Source organism: Acomys minous, assembly GCF_964271855.1.
Source record: "Acomys minous genome assembly, chromosome: 5".
NCBI lineage: Eukaryota > Metazoa > Chordata > Mammalia > Rodentia > Muridae > Acomys > Acomys minous.
The window spans coordinates 60,318,978-60,333,994 of record NC_140494.1 but is presented as its reverse complement, the minus strand read 5'-3'; the positions used below and the strand labels follow the sequence as shown (position 1 = coordinate 60,333,994).

The window sequence follows — 15,017 nt, the reverse complement described above, 5'->3', positions numbered from 1 at the left end:
AGTTTACTGCGCGTATTGTCCTTGGCTGGTGCCATAGTTTAAGCAGGACCCCAGGTACCCTATGAGCATATACAGGGCGAGGAGGTCTCCCTCAGTCACAGACATAGGGGACAGGAGTAGAGGGAAAGCAGGAGGGAGGGAGGAATGGGAGGATACAAGGGATGGGCTAACAATTGAGATGTAATATGAATAAATTAATAAAATATTAAAAAAATAAATAAAATTGAATAGGCTTTGTGCTGAGTCAAACAAACAAAAAATAATGTCAGAAGCAATGTTCATAGTCTCACCGACATGGCTGCCTAAAGAGCCAAACAAAGACAACAGCCAACACCACGTTAAAACGGGGACAACCCTCTGGGAGGCCTCAACCCTAGACAGAACCACGGGTAGCTATGGAATGCTGACAGTAGGAAAAATAGTTTGCCCTCAGGGAAGAGCGCACTAATTGGTAACCCAATATCAATGGTCAACTCCGCGAACACACGGGCAAGTAACAGAAGGCACACTGGGCAGGTTGTGTTTATCTGGGAATATATGTGTGTATATGGATGTAACAAACAATGAAAAAGGAGGCCGTGAATTTGAGAGAAAGCAAGGAAGGGTACATGAGAGGGTTTAGAAGGAGGAAAGGGGGAAATGATGTAACTATATTATGATTTCAAAAATGAAACAAGTAATTTAAAAAAGGGAGGAAGATATCAGATGTTGACATCTGCTCTCCACATGCATGCACAAACAGTAGATACATGTGTGTGCATACTTTCTCACACGTGTGTGTGCACATACACATAAATGCACAGGGCTTTGGAGGTCATCTATTTAAGATGCACAGTATAAGATTTGGGTTTGAAGTGTTATTTATGTTTTCAAACGAGAAAGATGATAGAAGAATACCAATTGAGGATCTTTTCTGGCAGACACTTAAAACAGAGACCTCCAGAAAACAAATGCGTACTTTCTGAATTGAAAAACAACAGATCTTAAGCTGTACCTCATCAGAAACAGAATTTTACAGACTATTAATTCAATCGATTTTCAATGACCCAAACAGAACTTGGGGCAGCAGAGTCATTCTATAAGTTGAGCTGTACCAGGAGAACAGGCAGCCTGCAACATCCCCTTCATACCAATGAGAGCTGCGTCAGCGCTCTGCTCTTAGCATCCACAGTCCTTGGTGGGAACGCCTGTATAATCCCGGGGTTTTTATGCCAAATGCTGTGCCTTTCCCCACACCTACTCTGACCCCCAACCAGCTCCTTAGGTCAATCACGGGGGCAGCAGAAGAATGTTGTAACTAAGAGACAGCAATTGATCACTGCCTCCAGCACTTACTCTGGGCAACTCAAGTATTTGAATGACTCATCTCAGAAAGTAAAACCAGACTGGGGAGAGCTATCTAGCTCAAGGCAGCAAGTGAAGAGCTTTGAAAGCTTTTGAAAAAAAAAAATGAAGACTAAACAAAACACAGAAACAGTAGTAACAAAACTAACTGTAGTACATTATATTGATAGGCTGCGTGAAGTTTTCTTTGGCCACAAAAATTAAAATTGCCAAGTGTGATGGTGCATAGCTGTAATCCCAGGATTGCCAAGTGTGATGGTGCACAGCTATAATCCCAGGATTGCCAAGTGTGATGGTGCAAGGCTGTAATCCCAGGACTGGGAGGCAGAGGCGGCTTGTGTCTGTGAGTACACACAAAATGAATTCCAGGCCAGCTGGGACTACACAGTAAGATCTTGTCAGAAAGAAGGAAAGGAAGGAAGGAAGGAAGGAAGAAAGCAAGAAAGGGAAGGAAAGGGAAAAAGGAAAAAAGGAAATGGAGAAGAATCAAACTACAGTTGTTGTTTGCTGGAAAACATACGTAACTGGATAGAGATCATCATATTAAGGGAAAACAAGACAGGCATCATCTTTTTTCCCCTTTGCAGATCCTAGATTGCCTATAGACACAACACAACACATACACACACACATACACACACCCTTGCACACATAGTAATTGCTATGTAATTTAGTGTAGTCAACATTTATTTATGTATTTATTTAGTATTTTTGTTTTGTTTTGTTTTCCAAGACAAGGTTTCTCTGTGTAACAGCCCTGGCGATTCTGGAACTCTCTTTGTAGACCAGGATGGCCTCAAATCCATAGAGATCCTCCTGCCTCTGCCTCCCTAGTGCTAGGATTAAAGGCGTGCGCCACCACCCCTGGCTCATGTATTCAACTTGTAAGATGCAGTTTTAACATGGAAAGAAACGACTACAGTTCATTAATAGGAAAAAATATGACTAAAAATGGATATGGAATCTGAACAGACATTCTTCCAATGGAGCTTTAAAATGACCAACACAGATGTACAGCTATGTACATGAGACATGAGGGCGGCTGCAGGCTGGGAATCAATGCGAATAGCTAGTGGGGAAGTTAAGGGAGGACGGGCATACATAATATGCCCCTATGAAAACGTGCTTATGTGACCCATCACCATGTGTGACAGTGAAGCTTACATTTAAATTATAGCCTTTCCATTCTTTATTTTTGAAATTAAAATATAGTTACATCATTTTCTCTCTCCTTCCTCTAATCCTTCCTGCGTACTTCTTGTTCTCTCTCAGATTCATGGCTTCTTTTTCTTTCAGTTGTTACACACACACACACACACACACACACACACACACACACACACACATTTCTAGGTAAATAAACACAAACTGCTCCATTTGTATGATGTGACGTGCACATATTTGATTTCAGGGCTGACTACGTGGCACTGAATAACCAATTAGAGGGGCTCTTCCCTGAGGAAGGTTGTTTTTCCTTCTCCCAAAATCCCTTAGTTGCCCATGGTTCTTTGCCTAGAGTTTTGGCTTTTAAACTTTAGCTGTATAAAGTGGTATAGCACATTCACCCACCTTAGTCTTCTTAAGGCATATAGTTCAGTAGACTTAAATGCATTCAAGCTGCTGTGCTATGGGCATCATTTTAAAATTAACTGCCCCCCATTTATTTATTTATTTTTAATCTATCTATCTATCTATTTATCTATTTATTTATTATTGGAGACAGGGTTTCTCTGTGTAACAAGCCTTGGCTGACCTGAACTCACTTTATACACCAAGGTGGCCTCGAATTCACAGAGATCTTCCTGCCTCTGCTTCCTGAGTGCTGGGATTAAAGGCGTGCACCACCACTGCCTAGAGACACACTCATTTTTGTTAACTGTAACTGAAGAAGGCAACACATGCTGTATTATAACATAAAAACATGCAATTGACAAGCTTAGAATCTATATTTCAAAGGAGTTCAGCAAAGTGTACATGTACCAAGACTCCTATCCAACAGGTGCCGAGGGCTTAGCTAAAACACAATACACATAAAACCGTGAGTCTCCCTGCGCTTTAGATGAACAAAATGTAGTTTAAATCACATGTCACCATACTGGACAAAGGTGTCCAGTTACGTACTTTTCTAATGGAAGAGATAAGTTTTGTTTCAAAAGTAAGTGCTTATTAGCATAAGCCCACTAACTTTAGCAAATATTTTCTTCTTTCTATCATGTTTGGTATTTGGTATTTAGGAGAGTTTATATACACCGTTAACTAAAAAATCCTTCTCAAGAATAGTCATGACCATCTTATGACAAATTATGCACATATTAATTGCTATTATCATCTAGCATATGGAGCATTTTTAAAACATACTTGTAACACAGAAGGAGCGTACAAGTCAGTACTTAGCAGAAAGGACCTGAAGGGGCATCTCTCTGAGGGGACCCAATGGACAATGAGACAACATTCAATATCACCTTCTGGAAATCCGAATTAAAGCACAGGGACATGGCCTTTTGCACTGGCTTTGATAAAAATATATATGTCAGCAAAATCCTAGTTTCTCACAAGTATTGGCAAGAAAGCGGCAAAAGACAAAACAGTCCTACTCTTGGTGGATAAAATAGTGAAGCCATTTGAAAAAAATAGCTTGGATTTTTTAAAAGGCAAAGGAAAGTTACTATAAAGGTCAGTAATTCCATTTTTAGATACTCAGGAGGAAAAGATATGCCTATAAATATTCATAGCAGCTTTAAAAAAATAATAGTTACAACCAAAAAATGAAAACCAAAAATGAGAGCTATTCAAATGTCTACTGATGAATTGAAAACAAAGTGTGGTATATCCATCAATGGAATATCAATCATCTATAAAAAGGAACAAAATACTGACATACAAAAAAAAAAGACATCAATGAACCTTGAAAGCATGCTAACGTTAAAGAAACCAGTCATAAAGGAATATGCACTGCAGCATCTTCTATCCCCATGATGTGTCTAGAGCATCGTGTGACATGTAGATGTGTGAAGAGTAAATGATTACTATGTGACATAGCGCTGAGAAAAATGGAGAGATTTGAAGGTGTTGGTCATAGAATACAGAGCTTCTTTCTGAGTTGATGAAAATTGTTCTAAAATCAATTGTGATTATGACTCAGTTTTGTAAACCTAATAAAGGTTACAACCTTATAGACTTTCAAGTGTATGTATCAATAAATTAAATGCAAACCTAAAAAATATGTGTGATCAAAAGAGATCTGAGTTTACCAATACCAAGAAATAATCTTAGAGAATACATATAAATGAAGGGACTTGGCTTTTAACTTTGAAGTAAGTTTTATATCATTCAAAGAGTAGAGGGAAAACACGCGGCTGACAATTTTGGCAACAAAGTATGTTCTAACAATAGAAGGTCTGACACAATTTGATACAGTCACATCTGTCACATAAGGAAAATGCGCTCACTGGGCATACATGGCACTTTCCAAGCACCTGATCGCATTCACTAAAGTTCAGAAGTTTATTTAATGGTAAATTATATAGTGACTGCAAGACATGCACCTATAGACATCAGTGCGCTATAAGCTACATGCAAGTTTTCTGGTAAAATAAAATAATGAGACCCTGTGGCCACTTCAGAGGAGAAAAATAATAGATTAAAGGTAATATATCAAATTGTCTCAATCTCAAGAGGTTTTTTTCACTATGGAATTTTTCCTTCCCTTTTGTCCTTCTAATTTTTTAAAAAAATCCTAATAGAAAAGGACTTGACAGATCTGAAGCATTATACTCAATGACACCAGAATATTTGAAATTGTCAACCACACTTAGATTTAATAGCTTTACAATCATGGAAATACAGCTTTGTTCTTGTGCTGCATAGGAGTTACACGTTCCTGTGACAAAGACTTCTTCATATAGAATTCAGTATATAAACATTTTTAATTGTTTTCACAACAATGTAATAAATTTTTATTGTGATTAAGTATTTCTACATTAAAGTTTGGTCTGGGGGCTGGAGAGATGGCTCAGAGGTTAAGAACACTGACTGCTCTTCCAGGGGTCCTGAGTTCAATTCCCAGCAACCACATAGTGGCTTGCAGCCATCTATAATGTGGTCTAATGCCCTCTTCTGGTATGCAGGCACACATGCAGGCAGAGCACTGTATACATAACAAATCAATGACACTTAAAATAATAAATAAAGTTTGGCTCGGGGGAGGTCCAAGTCAAAGGAATGAATGTGGATGAATATGGCGCATCGAGTCCTGGGTCCCAGACATGACTCAAACTCTAGTCTCAAGGGAAAAGAAGCCAAGAGGAAATATAATGTAGAAGCTGCTGATGCTTCTGGGTTTCGTTTTGTTTTGTTTTTCATAAATACTCAATGTGTGGTATAGGAATGGTGACACTTAGCGCTTGTGTTTTATATATACTCTGATATTTCAATTTTGGAAATTTCTGTAATATAGTCCAAGCTTTAAGATGATGACAGACCAGCTGGTAGCACACCCTTAAAACTGTGTTCAGATCGCAGTTCACCTAGAAAGCATTCGCTGCTAACAAAGTGAAGTTGGGTTTTACTTGTGTTATCTGTTTACTCATCATTATTTCAAACACAGAAGCTATTTGATTAACTAAATGCATTAGAATCACTTGTAATTCTCTGCACTAGAATTTCCAAAACTAAGTTTAGCGCGCGTGCACACGCGCACGCACACACGCAAGCACGCGCACACACGCGCGCGCACACACACACCCACACACGCAGTAGTTACTCCAGGGAGAGAATCCTTGCTTTCAGTGGGAGCCAGGAAGGACATCTTTGTGCAAGTTCTGAAGGCTGAGCTGGGTCTTGGGGGGACAGTCAGAGGTCTTCAGTGGGGGCTGAGGAAGAAGTTGTGTCAGAAGGCAAAACCCACAAGGAGGAAGGATAAAGTGCTGAGGGTACTAAACATCGAAAGAGGAATCTGTGTCTGTCCAGGCAGCCGTGGGCCACAAAGCTGGCACAGTGGCTCTTGAAGTCTGTCAAGGGTCCTGTTTGCCTTGCCAAGAAATCAATCTTTAGGCAGCACGAAGAACATACAGGGCAAAGACACAGCACTCTCCTGACGTTTCTGTTGAGAGGAGGAGGCAGATGGTGCTGTGGTAACTATGAAACAGAAACAAAGCCGTGCCTCTGGGAACTAGGAACTCTGCTAGGGCGGAGGTCACCGGAAGCCAAAATGGCTTCCTGGAAGAGGGAGCAGCTAAACTAACTAGGGCTGGAACTGAATGGCCGCGCTGGGGACCCCAGCCCTAAAAACCAGAGGGCAATTCTAGAGAAGTGATAACACGGTAGCTCTCCATCCTGAGTCCACAGGAGAACCACCTGAGAACTAACTATTAAGAAACCACTAATTTCCGGGCTCCATTTTGAACCAATCAATTGAAGGACTCTTATGGGAAGAGGGGTTTGTGGCTGAGTGTCACCTCCAGATGGTGAGACAGATCTACCTGGGACAGTCAGCCTTCTCAGATGGCGAGCTTGGGACGCCAGAGGATCTACGACAGTTATGATGGCTGCTTTTCTCAGCCACACGATACATCCCAGAACCATCTGGCAAGAGCCTCATCGAGGGACTGTGTACATGGGTTGACTGTTGACACACCTGTGGGGGTTTGTCTTGACTGCCATAATGGATATAGAAAGTCCTACCTTAAATGTGGGTGCCACGCTCTGATGGCTGCCCAGACAAAAGGACATGGGAGAAAAAAACCTTTTGCTTTTTGCTCGCTTAGCTTTTCCCTCCATGCCCCAGTCTATTTGTTACTGACACTTCTGATTCCTTTGCTGGTACCAGGATAAGCTTCACCACACTTTCAAATGGACTGAAGGCTCTCCAGGAAGATTCCATATTGGGACTCCTGAGGCACCCAGGCTCCCGGACAGGCCAACTACTGCCTTCTTGGCCTCTCAGGAATGAGATGCCATCATTGGACTAATTGGACGATCTTGTATAAGCCAACCCAACAAGTCGGCTTTACTACATAGTCACTTTGGTGGTGTTTCTGCTGGACAGTCGCGACTAACACATGGCGTCTCACTTTAGGAACATCCTGCCCTCTTTGTCTCTACCACTACATGCAGGGCTCAAGCACAGAGCTCTATGACAGGGTTCGGTCAGCTCGTATTTGCTTCAGAACTGTCACAGCATCAACTGCTCGGAGTCTTCTCTTCCTCATGTATCCACAGACCCATGTGGATACCCTCTTAGAGAGGAAAATAGGAGGCATTTACAAATTCAACAATGTTTTCTAAACCGGAAATGACCTGAGCCACAGGCTAACTTGGCATTACTTAAGATCACAGACAGGAATTTCCAACTCACACAGTATCCCACTCTGAACCTTCAGCCTCTGGCCTCTAGGTTTTCAAATGAAGAATTGTTTCAGATTCATCATGAAAAAAATAAATCTATCCACATCATCCAGTTCTGTGGGACTGACTAGGCTGTTGGAGCTGGGCCAGATCACTGTCCCCCACTGTGTCACCCCGCAGTTGGAGCAGCAGGGTCAGTTCTGGGTACGCTGGGTGTGGTAGGTGGGCAGGAGGGTGGAGAACACGGGAGGGGGGAGGCAGGCCCATCAGAAGTGCTGGGACACCTTTCAGAGGCTCAGGTACACAAGAGACGCCGTGTGAAAACTCCTCTCTATTCTCCACATGGCACAGTTAGGGTCAGCGGGCAGCGTTTGACAGAAGCAAGCTTCGGCCCAGGACCCAGAACATGAGCAAAAGTTGGACAGCCCCTCCCACGGTGCTGGGTCAGGGGACTGCCTCTCCAAGTAAGACAGCCAACATTGTCTCTAGTCCCTTTTTAGCTCAAGGGTTCCCATCTCCTACCTCCCCCGTGAGAGGGACAGTTTCTGTCGTAGAGACCTCGTCGGGACCCCCTTCTCCCTGACTTCCTGTTTGTGAAGCCACATTTCCCATGGTGACTTTTGGTGGGACTCCAAACTCCTTTCTTCTTCAGGACTCATAGGGCGCCAGCCCTGGCTCTCATTTGCATTTTATAGTGAGTGACTCAGGTAACCAACAGAGCAAGCCCTTTTCCCTACTCAGAACTATTTGCTGGTGGGGAAAGCGAAATGCTAGAGAGGAAAAAGAGAGTTGGTAGCACTGTGCCTCCTCCACAATGTCCCCCACTGGGGTCACTATCACCCTCCACATCCCAGCTGTGAACTAAGTTCCACAAACCAGACTAAGAGTTCCAGGGGACGGGACCTTGCCTTCCCCACTTGGGTATCCGTAGGTCCTGGTGATGTAACATCTGGCATATACAAAGACGCAGCAACTGCTTACTGAGGGAAATTCTCATAGTGGAAAAAGCATTTCTGTGACAACCAGCTTTCAACTACTGTCTATACCTCACCTCTACCTAAACTCATGGACAAAAACATCACCCTTATTTCCTTTCTACCTGATGCAAGAAGTCAGGAGGTTGCCTTTTGCCTTGGATGCCATCCTCTTAATGTATATATATCCGAGGACCTCCTCCTCCAGATAGGCACTGCCCAGCTTTCCTACATCTGTGAAGAACTTCCAGGAGACACACAGGAACAGCCTGCGGGACTCACATAAAGCGCCTTTATGGCGAACTCCTTCCAGGTCTCCATGAGTGGGGTTTGAATGTTAAGGTAGAAGCTGGGTTTGCCCCAAGAGGTGAGCCAGGAAGACTCTGCTCCTAAGGGTGGTGGTATTCATGCCCCAGTGGAACCAGGGAGCTGGACACGGCATGAGTTCCTCAGGAAGACCGGGAAGTTGTATAACCAATGATAATATTTAGAATTATGCAGCTGTGATCAAGGAAATCGAATCGCATGCTGCAGGGCAGAAACCAATCGCCTCCAGTGGTGAGGGAAGGAATTCTCTGTGGCCCTGTGCTGTTTCTGGATTAACTTGACGGGTTATTTAATTTACTTTAAGAAGAGAGTGGTCACTGCAAGGGTCATGGACAAAGGAGGCCTGTGGAAGCTGCAGCCGTCATTCCAAGCCCGCAAGCTTGAGTTCTCGGAACTTGTGGAGTTTTCATGTATGCAATGAGCATATGGCTCTTGCTGTTGCTGCTCTTACTGTCAACAGCTACCGCTAGCTGAGCACATCCCAGGGGTCAGGCTGAACCCTCATACCGAGCCCACAACGTACATGGTCTTTAGAGTGGTATCTTTTATTCCAACTAATGGAAATGAGTAGCCTGCCTGAATTATTGTCCGTAAATGCCCAGAGTATTCAAATTGGCCTTAGAGACACACCAGACGCTTGGCAAACGAATAGTTCAAAATATTAAATTTCCCTTAACTGACCCTGGCTCTCATTTTTGCAAGCACTCAATGTTTCAAAAGGCCGAGAATTAAGAACTGTGTAGCTCAGGTTTTTGGTTTTGATCCCTTGTGTTAAATGACAAAATTCAAGTTTGCTTTGGTTGTAGCTGTCATTTTCCTGAAGCCAGAGTGCCACAATTTGAGGCAAATCACTTACTGCTTTCCTTTTCATTGTTTTCTCTGCTAGAAGAATCCTTTGCTGGCAATTCCAGCTTGTCTGCTTTGCGCATTGTCAGTTCTTACTCCCCGCAGGATTCGTTGGTCTATGCGTTTGAAAGGAAAATGTCTAAGCAATATTTGACCACAAAAGAGCTTGTCATAGGGGGCATGGGATTACAGGCAAGTGGGTGTTTTGTTTTCCTGGTTTCTTAAATCTCTGCTTGTTTTATTTTGGGTACAAGAGAACCATTAGTTTTACAAGTACAAGTGAGTTCCAAGGATCTCCTGTTCCTGGAAGTGTCTGGGCTGAGGCTGGACAATCATTTGGAAGGGAAACTGTAGTCATGGGTGAACAACACCAGTGTTTCCCAATGAGGGCTAAGTGAGGATTCTGCAGGGAGAGAAAAGCTTTCCTCACCGGTGTGAAATCACATAGCAGGTGAGAAAGCTGTTCTTTCAAACCCTTCTGTACTTTGGGTTAGAGGAAAGAGAAAGCCCTCAGGGCCAGGCTATACTTAGCGTCTTATGGACACTGGCTAATTATCTCTCTTTTCCTTCTGAAAATATGACAGTGAGGGGCTCACAAAAGACAGGATGGCTCCATTATTAGTAGTGATTTGAAGCCATGTAAAAACTGTATTGACTTGAAGGAATATGTAGGAGCAATGACATCTCTGTGGTAAACGCTGGACTAGTTCACGTCAGGAGGGAGATGCCTCAGATGCAGAAACTCAGACTCCAAATCATGTTCTCAAGACTGAACGGAGGGGAGGGGAGGATGGAAGTGATCTAAATACATTGTATACAAAGATGAAATTGACAAAAAAAATTTTTTTTAAAGAGTCAACTTAAACGGTTTCTTTCTTTTTGGTCTTGGAGAGAACCAGTGAAATTGGTTTTCTGAGAATTTGCACGTGTATGTTGTATTGTAATGAGCTGAGGAATTTGGGGAGCCTCCCTCCGTCTAAGGAGATGGACACATTGTACACAGTATATACAATATGTACGTCTACTTAGGGACTTTTCATTTGTATTCAGGTACCTCCAATGCCTAGCCTAGTATCCGACACAGAATATAGCTGTGAGTGATGAATGAGTGATGAATGGATGAATGTTAACAAGATGAGCTTCATCTACTGCTGTATGTCCCAACATAGGTTTCAAACTGCTGCTTTAAAAAATGTGCCTCATGGGCTGGAGAGATGGCTCAGCGGTTAAGAGCACTGCCTGCTCTTCCAAAGGACCTGGGTTCAATTCCCAGCACCCACATGGCAGCTCACAACTGTCTGTAACTCCAAGATCTGACACCCCTCCCACCAACACACATAACTTAAAATTAAATAAAAATATTTTTTTAAGTGTGCCTCATGCACCTTTCACTTAGAGTATGCCCCACTCTGCAGAGACTACCAAAAGTGTTTCCCTTCCAGAAAACTGGGGTTGACAGGAAAGCTTTCTTGGGTGGAAAAGGCACACTTAGAGCAATAACCCAAGAAAGCACCACTTTTTGAAAAAGATCCAGAAGTGAGGCTAGTTAGGTCCACTCAGTATAACTAGACATGGCATTTAATTATTATCCTGTGCATTAAATCAGGCTAAGCCAGCCAAACCAACTCATATTTCTGGCATGAAATAGCTAGTTTGGCTGCTTATCCTGACCAAACTAATAGAAATGGGTGCCAAATCCTTGTTTTATTGTGTGGTGTGTTGGCACAGACATATTCTTCTTGTTCAAGAAAAGAAAAAAAAAAGGTACTTGAGTACAAATGTAGTCATTGGGCTTCCTCCCAGATTCTCCCTGAAGCTTCTGGAATGCTAACACACACCAGGGATGCTTAGGAAGACTGGATTTCAACTCAGGACAAGAACGTGGCTTAGGGAAGTCTAAGGCCTCGGCTCACAATCACTAGTGTTTCAAGTACAAAAGAGTGTTTCAGATCTCCTTGCGTTAGTCTGAGAATGTTGCTCAGGGGTAGAACATTTGCTTGGCATTAACTTTGATTACTAGCACCACAGCAGCCTATCAACCAACCAACCAACCAACCAACCAAAAACCAACCAACCAACCAACCAAAAACCAACCAACCAACCAACCAACAACCAACCAACCAACCAACCAAAAACCAACCAACCAACCAACCAACCAAAAACCAACCAACCAACCAACCAACCAAAAACCAACCAACCAACCAACCAAAAACCAACCAACCAACCAACCAACCAACCAACCAAAAACAAACCAACCAACCAACCAACCAACCAACCAACCAAAAATCAACCAACCAACCAAATAAATTAAAAAAAAAAAAAAGCAAGCATGACTTTCATGCTTCTAAGTGTTATAGTATATTCTCTAGAATCTTTTAAAACTAAGTGCAATGATGATTTTATTCAACTTAATTTCTATCTGCACGGACCCCACGGCTTTTGAACTTGAGAGAGCTAAGGTTGGAAAGCATTTTCCCATAGGAGAAGAAGTTATTGTATGGCGGCGTGACCTCTGACTTCCTACTATGATGTTAAACATAGAATTACTAAACAGCTATGACGCAATATGACCATACTCAGAAGATGGAGGGGCGAGCCTTCCCAGTCACATCTACACAGCAATGAACACGGTGCCCAGTAGCTCATTCCACAGGAGGTAAGCTGTGTTTCACTTAGTATTCTCACTGGTGAGTCAGGTAATTTGAAAACCAGTAAAAGCCTCACAGATGATCTCTTAAAACACTGGATAACTAAATTCTATTAAAAAAAAAAAGGTCACATTTTGCTGCTATGGATGCGTGGCAGCCACTGGTTGGGAGGGGTTAATTTTGTATTTCTTATGTCTCAACAGCCTCCTTGCCCCACTTTTGTCCACATTATTCTGTAGTGCGGGTCACTCTTCTCTTAATCACCTCACTTAGCCCTGTTCCTTCTTCTGCTGAAGAAAAATATTTCTCTGTATCCATGACTATCAAAAGTGGGAAAACAAAAAGTAGCTTGAAAGGGCATCTTCATATGTTCACGTCACCCACTTGGTGACTGCAAGCTTTTGGGGTTACTTTTTTTTCATTCTTGAATAATGGAGCCTCCCACTGTCACCTCCCAGGGCGACATCTTTCCTTGGTGACATCTCCTAGTCCTCCTAGGGACCTTCTAGAGGTCTGTGTGATTTGCAAACATTTCCTCCTCTACACTCCCACTTTCAGAGTGTTTTGTATTTAAAACCACAAAGGAAAAGTCATTTTAATCAATCGTAAGTATCTAAATTACCGTGTAGCTTGGGGATTACTCCTTGGAGACAAGTACGGTAAAACAACAACAACAACAACAACAAAAAACGTGTTTGGCTCAGCTAAACTCTGCCCTCATGCCCCCTGCCTTGACCCAGTCCTGAACGAGAGATAAAATTCTCTTAATGACCTCATGAGACAGCCACTCCCAACTAGATTGTGTTATGCTCTCATTTAATATTGGTTGCTTGTAACTTGCTGCTGTGGTTGTCTTGTTTGGTGTTTTTAACAGCCATATTATAAGTGTTGCTAATTTCTCCAAAGTTTGACCAAAACTTTCTTTTTAACCACTGAAAGGGATGATCAGAGTAATTTTTTTTTTCTGAAAATTTGTTCAACCAAAGCTTTTGTTCCTTAAATAAACTTGGTTATTAAGTATTTAAAACACCAGAAAATTCCACTTCAGGGGAGAGGTCAACTAGGGCTGTTTCTAAAGGGAAGCAATGCTTTTTCTAGCTGTGTTGTACAAGGGGTTTCTCTGTGTACGCCCTGCCTCCCCAGGGGGAGGGAAAGTTTTTAGCACAATTGTGAAAAAATCAAAACAGATTCCACTATAGAAGAGACAGCAGAAAAGAATCCGGGAGCCATGAGAGGGTGTCCAGAGGAGCAGCAGGTTCTCAGCCTAGAAGGTAGCTGCTGAGGGTGATGCAGAGGGTTCTGTGTTTCACTCAATAAAATGTTGCATGGGCTCTGACCTGTAAGTGACTTCTGCAAAGATTTCCCTTTTGAGAAAAATAGTTAACAAAATGAAAATGTGCCCCATGCCAACATTTAATGCAGCTTCTGTGGTAAGGATTGTAGCGTCTATAATTACCCCTGGTGAGCAACTGACCAGTCCAGTACCCCCAAAGGGCTAGGAGACTGGTTTGTGGGAGGTTTATCCTTCCCTCGGAGCTTGTGTACATGCCATTACTTGTTTAAGGCCCCAGACAAGTGGAAGCTGGCGCAGATCTGCAAGGCAGTGAGGAGCCATCTGACATAGTTTCTCTGCATGTAATGGCCAGCCCTCGAAGGCATGTGGTAGTCAGAAAGCTGCCCCATGGCCTTTGAGTTGTTCTAGGAGGTTCTTGTTACACAGAAAGTCGGCAAGAGTCTAACTCTCTTTGAACGCTCTTGGCGCAAGGCGGAGAGACACAGCTCACACAGCGGTGAACTGGCCTGCCCAATGACAGTGACCACAGGCAGAAAAAGAGGCCAGGGTCTGGGGCTTTAGCTACAAACCCGGAAACCATCCTGTCGGGGCAGTGTCTATGGAAATTCTCCAAGTCAGAGATGTGCTATGGGGAAAGAGAAGAGGGGGCAGAAAGGAATTTCCGGTAACATTTTCCCCGGCAACTTCTTGCCCCTGTCTGTATTCGTCAACCACATAACTAATGACTCCTCCACCTGTACCCGTGCAGGAGTAAGCTGAGGCCTCACTGTCTCAGTAAAGAGATCCAATCCTGCGAAGCTTCCACTGGTTAAAACTCAGAGTGTCCATGGGTCGAGTAACCAATGGGGATATCTCCCACCCCCTCCCCGTTCTCCCACCAGCATAAAAGGCAACGGGGGTGGGCGGGGAAACTGGAGAAGGAAACAAAATCATGCGGGTACACCAGGAAAAGATAAGTGTTGGTGGCAGCGGAGTTGGTGAGTGTGTTGCAGGCATTACCTCTTGATGAGGCTTCCAAGAAGGCTCCCGCTCATGTCCTGGCGGCTCTGAGAACAAGCATTCTGGCATCAATAGCTAATAGGCTGTCCAACCAGATGTTATCTGGGTGGGATAAGAGGGTGAGAAAACAGACCTGTTGTACGCTGTTGTCAACTACATCACTGTGGTCAGAGAAGGCTGTTGGTGTGGTGTTTATCAGGGCACCTCCTTTCATGGAGAGGCCGACCAGGTTACGAGGCT

The 15,017-nt window shown here is 43.2% G+C and overlaps 1 protein-coding gene and 1 long non-coding RNA gene across 3 annotated transcripts in view; one reads left to right on the top strand and one right to left on the bottom strand.

The window, feature by feature from the left end:
* The window catches only part of SLC1A3 (solute carrier family 1 member 3), a 93,072-nt gene that overhangs the window by 40,905 nt on the left and 37,150 nt on the right, over positions 1–15,017 (bottom strand). The window lies entirely within an intron of this gene.
* Positions 6,756–12,122, top strand: LOC311597065. Its single transcript, XR_014779080.1, has 2 exons — positions 6,756–7,406; positions 7,601–12,122. It is a non-coding gene; the product is annotated as an uncharacterized lncRNA (long non-coding RNA).